Genomic DNA, 18,333 nt, shown 5'->3' on the forward strand with positions numbered 1-18,333 from the left:
GCTTGGTGACTTCACAAAGCCAACATCCAAGTTTGATGGAAGAAGCATCTCCATTCCTGCCATTGGAGCCAATAACTTTGAGCTTAAGCCTCAACTAGTTGCTTTAATGCAACAAAACTGCAAGTTTTATGGACTTTCATCTGAAGATCCTTATCAGTTTTTAACTGAGTTCTTGCAGATCTGTGAGACTGTGAAGACGAATGGAGTTGATCCTGAAGTCTACAGACTCATGCTTTTCCCTTTTGCTGTAAGAGACAGAGCTAGAGTATGGTTGGATTCACAACCCAAGGATAGCCTGGACTCATGGGATAAGCTTGTCACTGCATTCTTAGATAAATTCTTTCCTCCTCAAAAGCTGAGCAAGCTGAGAGTGGATGTTCAAACCTTCAAACAAAAAGATGGTGAATCCCTCTATGAAGCTTGGGAAAGATACAAGCAGCTGACCAAAAGATGTCCATCTGACATGTTTTCAGAATGGACCATATTAGATATATTCTATTATGGTCTCTCTGAATTTTCGAAAATGTCATTGGACCATTCTGCAGGTGGATCTATTCACCTAAAGAAAATGCCTGAAGAGGCTCAAGAACTCATTGACATGGTTGCAAATAACCAGTTCATGTACACTTCTGAGAGGAATTCCGTGAACAATGGGGTACCTCAGAAGAAAGGAGTTCTTGAAATTGATGCTCTGAATGCCATACTGGCTCAGAACAAAATGTTGACTCAACAGGTCAACATAATCTCTCAAAATCTGAATGGATTGCAACATGCATCCAACAGTACTAGAGAGGCAGCTTCTGAAGAAGCTTATGATCCTGAAAACCCTGCCATGGCAGAGGTTAATTACTCAGGTGAACCTTATGGAAACACCTATAACTCATCATGGAGAAATCATCCAAATTTCTCTTGGAAGGATCAACAAAAACCTCAACAAGGTTTTAACAATGGTGGACGCAATAGGCTGGGCAATAGCAAGCCATATCCATCATCTTCTCAGCAACAGACAGAGAACTCTGAACAAAACAATTCTAATTTAGCCAATATAGTCTCTGATCTGTCAAAGGCCACTTTCAGTTTCATGAATGAAACAAGATCCTCCATTAGAAATCTGGAGGCACAAGTAGGCCAGCTGAGTAAGAAAGTCATTGAAACCCCTCCCAGTATTCTCCCAAGCAATACAGAAGAGAATCCAAAAGGAGAGTGCAAGGCCATTGACATAATCAATATGGCCGAATGCACAAGGGAGGAGAAGGACGAAAATCCTAGTGAGGAAGACCTCCTGGGACGTCCCTCAAGCAAGAAGGAGCTTCCTATTAAGGATCCTGAGGAATCTGAGGCTCATCTAGAGACCATAGAGATTCCATTGAACCTCCTTCTGCCATTCATGAGCTCTGAAGACTATTCTTCCTCTGAAGAGGATGAAGATGTGACTGGAGAGCAAGTTGCTCAATATTTAGGAGCCATCATGAAGCTGAATGCCAAGCTGTTTGGTAATGAGACTTGGGAAAGTGAACCTCCCTTGCTCATTAGTGAACTAGATACTTGGATTCAGAAAACACTACCTCAAAAGAGACAAGATCCTGGCAAGTTTCTAATACCTTGTACCATAGGCACCATGAGCTTTGAAAAAGCTCTATGTGATCTGGGGTCAGGGATAAACCTTATGCCACTCTCTGTAATGGAGAAGCTGGGGATCATTGAAGTACAACCTGCTTTGTTCTCATTACAATTGGCAGATAAGTCAATGAGACAAGCTTATGGAATAGTAGAGGACGTGCTAGTAAAGGTTGAAGGCCTTTACATCCCTACTGATTTCATAATCCTAGACACTAGGAAGGAAGATGATGAATGCATCATCCTAGGAAGACCTTTCCTAGCCACAGCAGGAGCTGTGATAGATGTCAACAGAGGTGAGTTAGTCCTTCAATTGAATGGGGACTACCTTGTGTTTAAGACACATGGCCATCCCTCTGTGACAAAAGAGAGTAAGCATGAAGAGCTTCTCTCAGTTCAGAGTCAAGAAGAGCCTCCACAGTCAAACTCTAAGTTTGGTGCTGTGAGGCCACAACCAAACTCTAAGTTTGGTGTTCAAACTCCATATCCAAACTCTAAGTTTGGTGTTGGGACCACACTTAAATTGACCTGATCACCTTGTGGCTCCATGAGAGCCACTGTCAAGCTATTGACATTAAAGAAGCGCTTGTTGGGAGGCAACCCAATTTTAATTATCTAATTTTATTTTATTTTGTTTTCTTTGTTATTTTTGTGTTTAATTAGGTACATGATCATGAGGAGTCACGAAAAAATCAAAAAAATTAAAAACAGAGTCAAAAACAGAAGAAAAAAAATTTTCACCCTGGAGGTAGCGCAGACTGGCGTTCAACGCCAGTAAGATGCATCTGTCTGGCGTTCAACGCCAGAACAGAGCACCATTCTGGCGTTGAACGCCCAAAACAAGCAACAACCTGGCGTTAAACGCCAGGATGGTGCACGAAGAGGACAAGCTGGCGCTGAATGCCAGAAACAAGCATGAAACTGGCGTTCAACGCCAGAAACATGCATTACATGGGCGTTGAACGCCCAGAACATGCACCAATGGGCGTTTAAACGCCAGAATGACGCATGAAGGCATTTTACATGCCTATAGGGTGAAGGAATGGTATTTCTTTTCACCTCAGGATCTGTGGACCCCACAGGATCCCCACCTCAGGATCTGTGGACCCCACAGGATCCCCACCTAACATATTCCCACCTTACCTTTTAATCCTAATCACACTCTCCTAATCCAAATCTCATTCTTCCCCATGTCACAATTCCCAATATTCTTCATCAATCACCTCAATTCCTCTTCCCAATTACCCCATTCACCATTCACATCACCCTCCTCTTCCCCATACTGCCACCTACCCTCATAGAATTCAAATTCAATTTCCCACCCATTCCCACCCAAATGGCCGAAACCCACCCTCCCCTCTCCCTATAAATACCCTTCAATTCTTCTTCATTTTCACACAACAATAACCCCTTCTTCTCCCATATAGCCGAACCTACTTCTCTCCCTCTCTACCATATTCCCTTCTTCTTCTTCTACTATTCTTTTCTTTCTTGCTCGAGGACGAGCAAATTTTAAGTTTGGTGTGGTAAAAGCATAAGTTTTTTTGTTTTTCCATTACCAATGGCACCTAAGGCCGGAGTTTCCTCAAGAAAAGGAAAAGGGAAGGCAAAAGCTTCCACCTCCGAGTCATGGGAGATGGAAAGATTCATCTCCAAGAGCCATCAAGACCACTTCTATGATGTTGTGGCAAAGAAAAAGGTGATCCCTGAGGTCCCTTTCAAGCTCAAGAAGAATGAATATCCGGAGATCCGACATGAAGTTCAAAGAAGAGGTTGGGAAGTCATAACCAACCCCATGCAACAAGTCGGAATATTAATGGTTCAAGAGTTCTATGCCAATGCATGGATCACTAGGAACCATGACCAAGGTATGAACCCAAGCCCAAAAAATTATCTCACAATGGTTAGGGGGAAATACTTGGATTTCAGTCCGAAAAATGTAAGGTTGGCATTCCACTTGCCTATGATGCAAGGTGATGAACGCCCCTACACAAGAAGGGTCAACTTTAATCAAAGGTTGGACCAAGTCCTAATGGACATATGTGTGGAAGGCGCCCAATGGAGAATAGACTCCAAAGGCAAACCGGTCCAACTAAGAAGACTGGACCTCAAGCCTGTAGCTAGAGGATGGTTGGAGTTCATCCAAAGATCCATCATCCCTACAAGCAACCGATCTGAAGTTACTGTGGATCGGGCCATCATGATCCATAGCATCATGATTGGAGAGGAAGTAGAGGTTCATGAGGTCATCTCCAATGAACTCTACAAAATAGCTGATAAGTCCTCACCTATGGCACGGCTAGCCTTCCCTCACCTTATTTGCCATCTATGTTACTCAGCTGGAGTTATCATAGAAGGAGATGTCTCCATTGAAGAAGACAAGCCCATCACCAAGAAGAGGATGGAGCAAGCAAGAGAAGCTCCTCACGGCCCTCAAGAAGCACATGAGGAAGCTCATCATCAACAAATTCCTGAGATACCTCAAGGAATGCACTTTCCTCCCAACAACTATTGGGAGCAACTCAACACCTCCTTGGAAGATTTAAGCCATAATGTGGAACAATTAAGGGTGGAACATCATGAGCACTCCATCATTCTCCAAGAAATAAGAGAAGATCAAAGAGCAATGAGGGAGGAGCAACAAAGGCAAGGAAGGGACATAGAAGAATTGTAGAACATCATTGGTCCTTCAAGAAGAAGACGCCACTAAAGGTGGATTCATTCCTTGTTCTTTATTTCTTTCTGTTTTGGTTTTTAATGTTATGTTTAATTATGTTTTGTGTCTCTATTTCATGATCATTAGTATGTAACCATGCCTTAAAGCTATGAATAAATTCCATTAGTCCTTCACTTTTCTTAAAAGAAAAATGTTTTAATTCAAAAGAACAAGAAGTACATAATTTTCGAAATTATTATTGAATTTAGTTTAATTATATTGATGTGGTGACAATACTTTTTGTTTTCTGAATGAATGATTGAACAGTGCATATGTCTTTTGATCTTGTTGTTTATGAGTGTTAAAATTGTTGGTTCTTGAAAGAATGATGAACAAAGAGAAATGTTATTGATGATCTGAAAAACATCATGAAATTGATTCTTGAAGCAAGAAAAAGCAGCAAAAAAAAAGGGGGCGGAAATTTTAAAAAGCAAGGATCCAAGGCTTTGAGCATTAATGGATAGGAGGGCCCAAGGAAATTAAATCCAGGCCTAAGCGGCTAAATCAAGCTGTCCCTAACCATGTGCTTGTGTCATGAAGGTCCAAGTGAAAAGCTTGAGACTGAATGGTTAAAGTCGTGATCCAAAGCAAAAGAGTGTGCTTAAGAGCTCTGGACACCACTAACTGGGGACTCTAGCAAAGCTGAGTCACAATCTGAAAAGGTTCACCCAGTTATGTGTCTGTGGCATTTATGTATCCGGTGGTAATACTGGAAGACAAAATGCTTAGGGCCACAGCCAAGACTCATGAGCAGCTGTGTTCAAGAATCAACATGCTTAACTAGGAAAGTCAATAACACTATCCAAAATTCTAAGTTCCTAGAGAAGCCAATCATTCTAAACTTCAAAGGAAAAAGTGAGATGCCAAAACTGTTCAGAAGCAAAAAGCTACAAGTCCCGCTCATTTAATTATAATTAATATTCATTGATATTTCTGAATTTATAGTATATTCTCTTCTTTTTATCCTATTTGATTTTCAGTTGCTTGGGGACAAGCAACAATTTAAGTTTGGTGTTGTGATGAGCGGATAATTTATACGCTTTTTGGCATTGTTTTTAGGTAGTTTTTAGTAAGTTCAAGCTACTTTTAGGGATGTTTTCATTAGTTTTTATGTTAAATTCACATTTCTGGACTTTACTATGAGTTTGTGTGTTTTTCTGTGATTTCAGGTAAATTCTGACTGAAATTGAGGGATTTGAGCAAAACTCTGAAAAAGGCTGACAAAAGGACTGCTGATGCTGTTGGATTCTGACCTCCCTGCACTCGAAATGGATTTTCTGGAGCTACAGAACTCCAATTGGCGCGCTCTCAACGGCTTGGAAAGTAGACATCCAGGGCTTTCCAGAAATATATAATAGTCCATACTTTATTCGAAGAATGACGACGTAACTTGGCGTTGAACGCCAAGTACATGCTCCTTTCTGGAGTTAAACGCCAGAAAAACGTCATGATCCGGAGTTGAACGCCCAAAACACGTCATAACTCAAAGTTCAACTCCAAGAGAAGCCTCAGCTCATGGATTGATCAAGCTCAGCCCAAGCATACACCAAGTGGGCCCCGGAAGTGGATTTATGCATCATTTACTTACTCATGTAAACCCTAGTAGCTAGTCTAGTATATATAGGACATTTATCTATTGTATTAGACATCTTTTGACAGTTTAATCTCTTTGAATATTCGGTCACTTGATCATGGAGAGGGCTGGCCATTCGGCCATGCCTGAACCTCTTTCACTTATGTATTTTCAACGGTGGAGTTTCTGCACACCATAGATTAAGGGTGTGGAGCTCTGCTGTACCTCAAGTATTAATGCAATTCTATCTTCTTTTATTCAAATGCTATCTTAGTTTTATTCCAAGATATTCATTCGTACCCAAGAACATGATGAATGTGATGAGTTAGATAACCCTCATTATCATTCTCACTTATGAACGCGCGTGATTGACAACCACTTCCGTTCTACATGCAACCGAGCTTGAATGTGTATCTCTTAGATTCCCCAACAGAATCTTCGTGGTATAAGCTAGATAGATGGCGGCATTTATGAGGATCCGGAAAGTCTCACCTTGTCTGTGGTATTCCGAGTAGGATCCTGGGAATCCGGAAAGTCTAACCTTGTCTGTGGTATTCCGAGTAGGATTCCGGTAATGAATGACTGTGACGTGCTTCAAACTTGCAAGTGCTGGGCGTTAGTGACAGACGCAAAAGAATCAAGGGATTTTATTCCAGTAGGCGCGGGAACCAACCAGTGATTAGCCGTACTGTGACAGAGTGCGTGAGCATTAGTTTTCACTGCGAGGATGGGATGTAGCCATCAACCATGGGTGATGCCTCCAGACGATTAGCCGTGCGATTGACAACCGCATAGGACCATTTTCCCGAGAGGATTGAAAGTAGCCACCGCTGATGGTGAACCCCTATACAAAGCTTGCCATGGAAAGGAGTAAGAAGGATTGAGTTGAAGCAGTGGGAAGGCAGGCGTCCTTGGGCCATACAGCATCTCCATCCACTTATCTGAAATTCCTACCAATGAATCTACATAAGTATTCTATCCATTTTATTATTCCTTTTTATTTATTATTTATTCCAATAATCACAATTACCCTTTAATCTGTCTAACTGAGATCTACAAGGTGACCATAGCTTGCTTCATACCAACAATCTCTGTGGATTCGACCCTTACTCACGTAAGGTTTATTACTTGGACGACCCAGTACACTTGCTGGTTAGTTGAACGGAGTTGTGAATTCAACCAGTGCCATAATAGTGATTTCATACAAAGACAAACAACTTGAAAAGAATAGTGATCACAATTTCGTCCACCATCTACCCCTACTATGAGGAATTTAACTTGTCCCAATCCCTGAGGGAAGGGTCCAAGAAGGTCGAGTCCCCATTTTGCGAATGGCCAAGGTGAGGTTACACTGATGAGTTCCTCTGGCGGGGCGATGTGAAAGTTGGCATGTTTCTGACATGGTGGATGATGAGCGGATAATTTATATGCTTTTTTGCATTGTTTTTTTAGGTAGTTTTTAGTAGGATCTAGCTACTTTTAGGGATGTTTTTATTAGTTTTTATGCAAAATTCACATTTCTGGACTTTACTATGAGTTTTTGTGTTTTTCTGTGATTTCAGGTATTTTTTGGCTGAAATTGAGGGACTTGAGCAAAAATCTGATTCAGGCTAAAAAAGGACTGCTGAAGTTGTTGGATTCTGACCTCCCTGCACTCGAAATGGATTTTCTGGAGCTACAGAACTCCAAATAGTGCGCTCTCAATTGCGTTGGAAAGTAGACCTCAAAGGCTTTCCAGCAATATTTAATAGTCCATATTTATTCGAGTTTAGATAACGCAACTGGCGTTTAACTCCAGTTCCATGCTGCATTCTGGAGTAAAACACCAGAAATACGTCACAAACCAAAGTTAAACGCCAAAACACGTTACAATTTGGCGTTTAACCCCAAGAGAAGCCTCTGCACGTATAAAGCTCAAGCTCAGCCCAAGCACACATCAAAGTGGGCCCCAGAAGTGGATTTCTGCACTTAGACTTATTTCTGTAAACCCTAGTAACTAGTTTAGTATAAATAAAACTTTTTACTATTGTATTCAGAGTTTTCTTGGAGGAGGGATCTTTAATCAGTGTATGCGATTTTAGACCTTCATGGGGGCTGGCCATCCGGCCATGCCTGGACCATCACTTATGTATTTTCAACGGTGGAGTTTCTACACACTATAGATTAAGGTGTGGAGCTCTGCTGTACCTCGAGTATTAATGCAATTACTACTGTTTTCAATTCAATTCATGCTTATTCTTATTCTAAGATATTCGTTCGCGCTTCAACCTGATGAATGTGATCACCTGTGACACTCATCACCATTCTCAACCTATGAACGCGTGCCTGACAACCACCTTCGTTCTACTTTCGATTGACTGGGTATCTCTTGGATTCCTTAATCAGAATCTTCGTGGTATAAGCTAGAATTATTGGGGGCCATTCCTAAGATCCAGAAAGTTTAAACCTTGTCTGTGGTATTCCGAGTAGGATCTGAGATGGGAAGACTGTGACGAGCTTCAAACTCGTGAGTGTTGGGCATAGTGACAGACGTAAAAGGATCACTGGATTCTATTCCAATATGATCGAGAACCGACAGATGATTAGTCGTGCGGTGACAGCGCATTTGAACCATTTTCACTAGAGGACGGGAGGTAGCCATTGACGCTAGTGAAACCCGAACATACAGCTTGCCATGGAAAGGAGTAAGAATGATTGGAGGAAAGCAGTAGGAAAGCAGAGATTCAGAAGGAACACAGTATCTTCATGCGCTTGTCTGAATTTCCCACCAATGAATTACATAAGTATCTCTATCTTTATTTTATGCTTTATTTATCTTTATATTCGAAAACCATTATAACCATTTGAATCCGCCTGACTGAGATTTACAAGATGACCATAGCTTGCTTCATACCGACAATCTCCGTGGGATCGACCCTTATTCACGTAAGGTATTACTTGGACGACCCAGTGCACTTGCTGGTTAGTTGTGCGAAGTTATGACAAAGTGTGATTCACATTTGAGAGCTCCAAGTCTTTGGTGCCATTGTTGATGATCACAATTTCGTGCACCAAGTTTATGGCGCCGTTGCCGGGGATTGTTTGAGTTTATCTTATTGCTCAGATTAGGTAATTTTCTTCTTATTTTCTTTTCAAAAAGTTTTCAAAAATCTTTCAAAATTCTTTTATTTATTTTCATTTTTTTCCAAAAATAAATTTTTGAAAAAACCAAAAAAATTAATAAAATCATAAAATCAACAATATTTTGTGTTTCTTGTTTGAGTATAGAGTCAATTTTTAAGTTTGGTGTCAATTGCATGTTTTTAAAATTTATGCATTTTTTCGAAAAATTCATGCATGGTGTTCTTCATGATCTTCAAGTTGTTCTTGGTAAGTCTTCTTGTTTGATCTTCATATTTTCTTTTTTTGTGTCTTTTATTGTTTTTCATATGCATTTTTGCATTCATAGTGTCTAAGCATGAAAAATTTCTAAGTTTGGTGTCTTGCATATTTTTCTTTTCTTGAAAATTTTTCAAAAATAAGTCTTGATGTTCATCTTGATCTTCAAAGTGTTCTTGGTGTTCGTCTTGACATTCATAGTGTTCTTGCATGCATCATTGGTTTTGATCCAAAATTTTTATGTTTTGGGTCATATTTGTGTTTTTCTCTCTCTTCATTAAAAAATTCAAAAATCAACAAAATATCTTTTCTTTGTTTTACTCATAATTTTCGAAATCTTTGGGTTGACTTAGTCAAAAAATTTTAAAATTAGTTGTTTCTTGTTAGTCAAGTCAAGATTTCAATTTTTAAAAATCCTATCTTTTTAAAATCTTTTTCAAAAATCAAATCTTTTTTTTTTCACTTTTTCTTAATTTTTCGAAAATTGTAAAAATTATTTTTCAAAATCTTTTTCTTAATTTCATTTCAAATTTTTGAAAACTTTACTAACAATTAATGTGATTGATTCAAAAATTTGAAGTTTGTTACTTCCTTGTTAAGAAAGGTTCAATCTTTAAATTCTAGAATCATATCTTTTAATTTCTTGTGAGTCAAGTAATCAATTTTAATTTTAAAAATCAAATCTTTTCCAAAATATCTTTTTCAATCATATCTTTTCAAAATATCTTTTTCAAATCATATCTTTTTCAAAATCAATTTCAAAATCTTTTCCAACTTCTCATCTTTTCAAAATTGATTTTTAAATCTTTTTCAACTAACTAATTGCCTTTTTGTTTGTTTCTTATTTGTTTCAAAACCATCTAACTACTTCTTTCTCTCTAATTTTCGAAAATTTCTCACCCTTTTTCAAAATTCTTTTTCATTAAATAATTGTTTCAAATTTTAATTTTAATTTTATTTCTTCTCTTAATTTTCAAAAATCACTAACTATTTTTCAAAACAATTTTCGAAAACCCTTCCCTCTCATCTCTTTCTATTTATTTATTCATTTACTAACACTTCTCTTCATCTTAAAATTCGAACCCTCTCTTCTCTTTTGTGTTCGAATTTTTCTCTTCTTTATTCTTATTCATCTTTTCTTCTACTCACATAAAGGAATCTCTATACTGTGACATAGAGGATTCCTTTTCTTTTCTGTTCTCTTCTTTTTCATATGAGCAGGAGCAAGGATAAGGACATTCTTGTTGATGCAGATCCTGAACCTGAAAGGACTCTGAAGAAGAAGCTAAGAGAAGCTAAAGTACAACAATCCAGAAAAAACCTTACAGAGAACCTCGAAAAAGAAAGAGACATGGCCGAACCCAATAACAATGGTGGAGGCGCAAGGAGGATGCTTGGTGATTATACTACACCTACTTCCAATTTTTATGGAAGAAGCATCTCAATCCCGGCCATTGGAGCAAACAATTTTGAGCTGAAGCCTCAACTAGTTGCTCTAATGCAACAGCACTGCAAGTTTCATGGACTTCCATCAGAAGATCCTTATCAGTTTTTAACTAATTCTTGCAGATCTGTGATACTGTTAAAACTAATGGAGTAGATCCTGAAGTCTACAGGCTCGTGCTTTTCCCTTTTGCTGTAAGATACAAGGCTAGAACATGGTTGGACTCACAATCTAAAGATAGCCTGGACTCTTGGGATAAGCTAGTCACGGCCTTCTTGGCTAAGTTCTTTCTTCCTCAAAAGTTGAGTAAGCTTAGAGTGGATGTTCAGACCTTCAAGCAAAAAGATGGTGAATCCCTCTATGAAGCTTGGAAAAGATACAAGCAGTTGACCAAAAAGTGTCCTTCTGACATGCTTTCAGAGTGGACCATTTTGGATATATTCTATGATGGTCTATCTGAGTTCTCTAAGATGTCACTGGACCATTCTACAGGTGGATCCATTCACCTAAAGAAAACACCTGCAGAAGCTCAAGAACTCATTGACATGGTTGCAAATAACCAGTTCATGTACACTTCTGAAAGGAATCCTATGAATAATGGGATGCCTCAGAGGAAAGGAGTTCTTGAAATTGATGCTCTGCATGCCATATTGGCTCAGAACAAAATGTTGACTCAGCAAGTCAACATGAATTCTCAGAGTCTGAATGGATGGCAAAATGCATCCAACAGTACTAAAGAGACATCTTCTGAAGAAGAAGCTTATGATCCTGATAACCCTGCAATGGCAGAGGTGAATTACATGGGTGAACCTTATGGAAACACCTATAATTCCTCATGGAAAAATCATCCAAATTTCTCATGGAAGGATCAACAAAAGCCTCAACAAGGCTTTAATAATAGTGGAAGAAATAGGTTTAGCAATAGCAAGCCTTTTCCATCATCTTCTCAGCAACAAACAGAGAATTCTGAGCAGAGCCCCTCTAGCTTAGCAAACATAGTCTCTAATCTATCTAAGGCCACTTTAAGTTTCATGAATGAAACAAGGTCCTCCATTAGAAACTTGGAGGCACAAGTGGGTCAGCTGAGTAAGAAAATCACTGAAACTCCTCCTAGTACTCTCCCAAGCAATACAGAAGAGAATCCAAAAAGAGAGTGCAAGGCCATTAATATTATCAAAATGGCCGAATCCAAAGAAGAAGGGGAGGACGTGAATCCCAATGAGGAAGACCTCATGGGACGTCCCCCAGACAGAAAGGAGTTCCCTATTGAGGACCTAAAGGAATCTGAGGCTCATATAGAGACCATAGAGATTCCATTAAACTTCCTTCTGCCATTCATGAGCTCTGAGAACTATTCTTCCTCTGAAGAGGACGAAGATGTAACTGAAGAGCATGTTGCTCAATATCTAGGAGCCATCATGAAGCTGAATGCCAAGTTATTTGGTAATGAGATTTGAGAAGATGAACCTCCCTTGCTCATTAGTGAACTAGATAAATGGGTTCAGCAAACTCTACCTCAAAAGAAACAAGATCCTGGTAAATTTTTAATATCCTGTACCATAGCCACCATGACCTTTGAGAAGGCTCTGTGTGACCTGGGGTCAGGTATAAATCTTATGCCACTCTCTGTAATGGAGAAACTGGGGATCTTTGAGGTATAAGCTGCAAGAATCTCATTAGAGATGGCAGACAAGTCAATAAAACAAGCTTATGGATTGGTAGAGGACGTGTTGGTAAAGGTTAAAGGCCTTTATATCCCTGCTGATTTCATAATCTTAGCCACTGGAAAGGACGAGAATGAATCCATCATTCTTGGAAGATCCTTCCTAGCCACAGCAAAAGCTGTGATTGATGTTGACAGAGGTGAACTAGTCCTTCAATTGAATGGGGACTACCTTGTGTTTAAAGCTCAAGGTTATCCTTCTGTAAACAAGGAAAAGAGGCACGATAAGCTTCTCTCAATACAGAGTCAAACAAAGCCCTCACAATCAAACTCTAAGTTTGGTGTTGGGAGGCCACAACCAAACTCTAAGTTTGGTGTTGAACCCCCACATTCAAATTCTAAGTTTGGTGTTGGGAGATCCCAACAATGCTCTGAACATCTGTGAAGCTCCATGAGAGCTCACTGTAAAGCTATTGACATTAAAGAAGCGCTTGTTGGGAGGCAACCTAATTTTTATTTATCTATGTTTTCTATTGTTCTTTTATGTCTTCTTAGGTTCATGATCATGTGGAGTCACAAAAATAACTACAAAAATCAAAGAAAAATAAAAAATAGCATAAAAAACAGCACACCATGGAGGAAGAGCTTACTGGCGTTTAAACGCCAGTAAGGAGCATATGGTTGGCGTTTAATGCCAGAACATAGCAAGAAGCTGGCGTTGAACGCCGAAAACAAGCAGCAGTCTGGCGTTTAAACGCCAGGATTGCACCATGAGGAAAGCTGGCGTTAAACGCCAAAAACAAGCAGCAAAGTGGCGTTTAACGCCATAAACAAGTATAGAGCTGGTGTTTAACACCAGAAACAAGCAGCAGTCTGGCGTTAAACGCCAAGATTGCATACAAAGGGCATTTTACACGCCTAAATGGTGCAAGGATGATTAATCCTTGACACCTCAGGATCTGTGGATCCCACAGGATCCCCACCTACCTCAACTCACCTTCTCTCTTCTTCTCACAATCCAATAACACTCTTCCCCAAATACCCTTCACCAATCACCTCAATCTCTCTTCCCCATCACCTCTTCACCACTCACATTCATCCACTCTTTCCCATAAACCCCACCTACCTTCAAAATCAAAATCCTTTCCCTCCCAAACCCAACCCCTAATGACCGAAACCTACCCCTTCTCCCACTCCTAAATAAACCCTTCAACACTCCTTCATTCTTCACATACAACAATCAATCCTTCTCCCCTTGGCCGAACCCTAAACCTCCCTCCATCTCCTTCATTTTCTTCCTCATCTTCTCATATTCTTTCTTCTTTTGCTCGAGGATGAGCAACATTCTAAGTTTGGTATGGTAAAAGCATAGCTTTTTTGTTTTTCCATAACCATTTATGGCACCTAAGGCCGGAGAAACCTCTAGAAAGAGGAAAGGAAAGACAAAAGCTTCCACCTCCGAGTCATGAGAGATGGAGAGATTCATCTCAAAAGTCCATCAAGACCACTTCTATGATGTTGTGGCCAAGAAGAAGGTGATCCCTGAGGTCCCTTTCATGCTCAAGAAAAATGAGTATCTGGAGATCCGAGATGAGATCCAAAGAAGAGGTTGGGAAGATCTTACCAACCCCATTCAACAAGTCGGAATCCTAATGCTTCAAGAGTTCTATGCAAACACATGGATCACTAGGAACCATGATCAAAGCATGAACCCAAACCCAAAGAATTGGCTTACAATGGTTAGGGGAAAATTCTTAGATTTCAGTCCAAAAAACGTAAGGTTGGCGTTCAACTTGCCTATGATGCAAGAAAATGCACGCCCCTACACTAGAAGGGTCAACTTTGATCAAAGGTTGGACCAAGTCCTCATGGACATATGTGTGGAAGGAGCTCAATAGAAAAGAGACTCAAAAGGCAAGCCGGTATAATTGAGAAGACTGGACCTTAAGCCTGTGGCTAGAGGATGGTTGGAGTTCATCCAACGCTCCATCATCCCCACTAGCAACCGATCCGAAGTAACTGTGGATTGGGCCATCATGATCTATAGCATCATGATTGGAGAGGAAGTAGAAGTTCATGAAGTCATCCCTCTAGAACTCTACAAAGTAGCCGAAAAGCCCTCCACCTTGGCAAGGCTAGCTTTTCCTCATCTCATTTGCCATCTATGCAACTTAGCTGGAGTTGTCATAGAAGGAGATATCCTCCTTGAAGAGGACAAGCCCATCACTAAAAAGAGGATGGAGCAAACAAGAGAGCCTATTCATGGATCTCAAGAGACGCATGAGGAAGCTCATCATCAAGAAATCCCTGAGATGCCTCAAGGGATGCATTTTCCTCCAAATAACTATTGGGAACAACTCAACACTTCTCTAGAAGGATTGAGTCATGACATGAACCAATTAAGGGTGGAACACCAAGAACACTCCATCATTCTCAATGAGATTAGAGAAGATCAAAGAGCTATAAGGGATGAGCAACAAAGGCAAGGAAGAGACAAAGAGGAGCTCAAGGACACCATTGGTCCTTCAAGAAGAAGGCGCCACCATCACTAAGGTAGACTCATTCCTTAACTTTCTTGTTTTTATCTCTCTGTTTTTCGGTTTTTGAGCTTCATGTTTGTCTATGTTTGTGTCTTTATTACATGATCATTAGTGTCTAGTGTCTATATCTTAAGGCTATGAATAATTCCATGAATCCTTCACCTTTCTTAAATGAAAAATGTTTCTAATACAAAAGAACAAGAAGTACATGAGTTTCGAATTCATCCTTGAAATTAGTTTAATTATATTGATGTGGTGACAATACTTTTTGTTTTCGGAATGAATGCTTGAACAGTGCATATTTTTTATCTTGTTGTTTATGAATGTTAAAATTATTGGCTCTTGAAAGAATGATGAAAAAGAGAAATGTTATTGATGATCTAAAAAATCATAAAATTGATTCTTGAAGCAAGAAAAAGCAGTGAAGATCAAAGCTTGCAAAAAAAAGTGGCAAAAAAAATTAAAGAAAGAAAAAAAAGAAAAAGCAAGCAGAAAAAGCCAATAGCCCTTAAAACCAAAAGACAAGGGTAAAAAGGATCCAAGACTTTGAGCATCAATGGATAGGAGGGCCCAAGAAAATAAATCCAGGCCTAAGCGGCTAAATCAAGTTGTCCCTAACCATGTGCTTGTGGCATGCAGGTCCAAGTGAAAAAGCTTGAGACTGAGTGGTTAAAGTCATGATCTAAAGCATAAAGAGTGTGCTTAAGAGCTCTGGACACCTCTAACTGGGGACTTTAGCAAAGCTGAGTCACAATCTGAAAAGGTTCATCCAGTCATGTGTCTGTGGCATTTATGTATCCGGTGGTAATACTGGAAAACAAAGTGCTTAGGGCCACGGCCAAGACTCATAAAAGTAGCGGTGTTCAAGAATCAACATACTTAACTAGGAGAATCAATAACACTATCTGAACTCTGAGTTCCTATGGATGCCAATCATTCTAAACTTCAAAGGATAAAGTGAGTTGCCAAAACAGTTCAGAAGCAAAAAGCTACAAGTCCCGCTCATCTAATTAGATCTAATATTCATTGATATTTTGGAATTTATAATATATTCTCTTCTTTTTATCCTATTTGATTTTCAGTTGCTTGGAGACAAGCAACAATTTAAGTTTGGTGTTGTGATGAGCGGATAATTTATACGCTTTTTGGCATTATTTTTAGGTAGTTTTTAGTAGGATCTAGCTACTTTTAGGGATGTTTTTATTAGTTTTTATGCAAAATTCACATTTCTGGACTTTACTATGAGTTTGTGTGTTTTTTTGTGATTTCAGGTATTTTCTGGCTGAAATTGAGGGACCTGAGTAAAAATCTGATTCAGGCTGAAAAAGGACTACTGATGTTGTTGGATTCTGACCTCCCTGCACTCGAAAAAAATTTTCTAGAGCTACAAAACTCCAAATGGCTCTCAATTGCGTTGGAAAGTAGACACTCAGGGCTTTCAATCAATATTTAATAGCCCATACTTTATTCGAGTTTAGACGACGCAAACTGGCGTTCAACGCCAGTTCCATGCTGCATTCTGGAGTAAAACGCCAGAAACACGTCACAAACCAGAGTTAAACGCCAAAAACATGTTACAACTTGGCGTTTAACCCCAAGAGAAGCCTCTGCACGTGTAAATCTCAAGCTCAGCCCAAGCACACACCAAAGTGGGCCCCGGAAGTGGATTTCTGCACTTAGACTTATTTCTGTAAACCCTAGTAACTAGTTTAGTATAAATAGAACTTTTTACTATTGTATTCGGAGTTTTCTTGGAGGAGGGATCTTTAATCAGTGTATGCGATTTTAGACCTTCATGGGGGCTGGCCATCCGGCCATGTCTAGACCATCACTTATGTATTTTCAACGGTGGAGTTTCTACACACCATAGATTAACGTGTGGAGCTCTGCTGTACTGGTGCGCGAAATTGTGAACAATACTTTTCACAACTCTCATAATCCCTGGTCATGAACTCCAAAAACTTGGTGGTTCAATTCCATGGCATTACACAACTTCGCACAACTAACCAGCAAGTGCACTGGGTCGTCCAAGTAATACCTTACGTGAGTAAGGGTCGATCCCACGGAGATTGTTAGCATTGAAGCAAGCTATGGTCATCTTGTAAATCTTAGTCAGGCAAACTCAAATGTATATGATGATGAACGAAAATAATATAAAGATAAAGATAGTGATACTTATGTATATCATTGGTGTAAGAGCTTCAGACAAGCGTATGAAGATGCCTTCCCTTCCGTCTCTCTGCTTTCCTGCTGCCTTCATCCAATCCTTTCTTACTCCTTTCCATGGCAAGCTCGTGTAGGGTTTCACTGTTGTCAGCAGCTACCTCCCATCCGCGCAGTGAAAGCTAATGCACGCACTCTGTCACAGTGCTGCCAATCACCGGTTTGGTTCCCTCCCCTACCGGAATAGAATCACTCTTTTGCGTCTGTCACTAACGCCCAGTAGGTTACAGGTTTGAAGCACGTCACAGTCATTCAATCATTGAATCCTACTCAGAATACCACAGACAAGGTTAGACCTTCCGGATTCTCTTGAATGCCGCCATCAGTTCTTGCCTATACCACGAAGACTCTGATCTCACGGAATGGTTGGCTCGTTTGTCAGGCGAGCACTCGGTTGTCAGGCGATCAACCATGCATCGTGCAATCAGGAATCCAAGAGACATTCACTAAGCCTCAGATGCTTGTAGAACAAGAATGGTTGTCAGTCACCTTGTTCATGGGTGAGAATGGTGATGGGCGTCAATCATCACCTTCATCATGTTGAAGAACAAGTGATATCTTGGATAAAGAACAAGCGGAATTGAATGGAAGAACAATAGTAATTGCATTAATACTCGAGGTACAGCAGAGCTCCACACCTAATCTATGGTGTGTAGAAACTCCACCGTTGAAAATACATAAGAACAAAAGTGATCATTGGTTTCGGCCCCAAAGAGGGAACCAGAAGAACCAAGATGAAAATACAATAGTAAAAGGTCCTACTTATAGAAAACTAGTACATAGATGAGTAAATGACATAAAAATCCACTTCCGGGCCCACTTGGTGTGTGTTTGGGCTGAGAAATGAATAAATTTCGTGTAGAGACTCTCCTTGGAGTTAAACGCCAGCTTTAGTGCCAGTTTGGGCGTTTAACTCCCAATTAGGTGCCAGTTCCGGCGTTTAACGCTGGAACTTCTTGAGGTGACTTTGAACGCCGGTTTGGGCCATCAAATCTTGGGCAAAGTATGGACTATTATATATTTCTGGAAAGCCCAGGATGTCTACTTTCCAACGCCGTTGAGAGCGCGCCAATTGGGCTTCTGTAGCTCCAGAAAATCCACTTCGAGTGCAGGGAGGTCAGAATCCAACAGCATCTGCAGTCCTTTTGAGTCTCTGGATCAGATTTTTGCTCAGGACCC

At 40.0% G+C, this 18,333-nt stretch overlaps 1 non-coding gene across 1 annotated transcript; it reads right to left on the minus strand.

Annotated features, from left to right (window-relative positions):
- Positions 1-11,036: 11,036 nt before the first annotated feature.
- On the minus strand, positions 11,037-11,144 carry LOC130942617 (small nucleolar RNA R71). The gene has a single exon (XR_009071183.1). It is a non-coding gene; the product is annotated as a small nucleolar RNA R71 (small nucleolar RNA).
- Between the last annotated feature and the right edge of the window lie 7,189 nt (positions 11,145-18,333).

The sequence above is a fragment of the Arachis stenosperma genome, chromosome 7, assembly GCF_014773155.1.
Source record: "Arachis stenosperma cultivar V10309 chromosome 7, arast.V10309.gnm1.PFL2, whole genome shotgun sequence".
NCBI classification, from domain to species: Eukaryota; Viridiplantae; Streptophyta; class Magnoliopsida; order Fabales; family Fabaceae; genus Arachis; species Arachis stenosperma.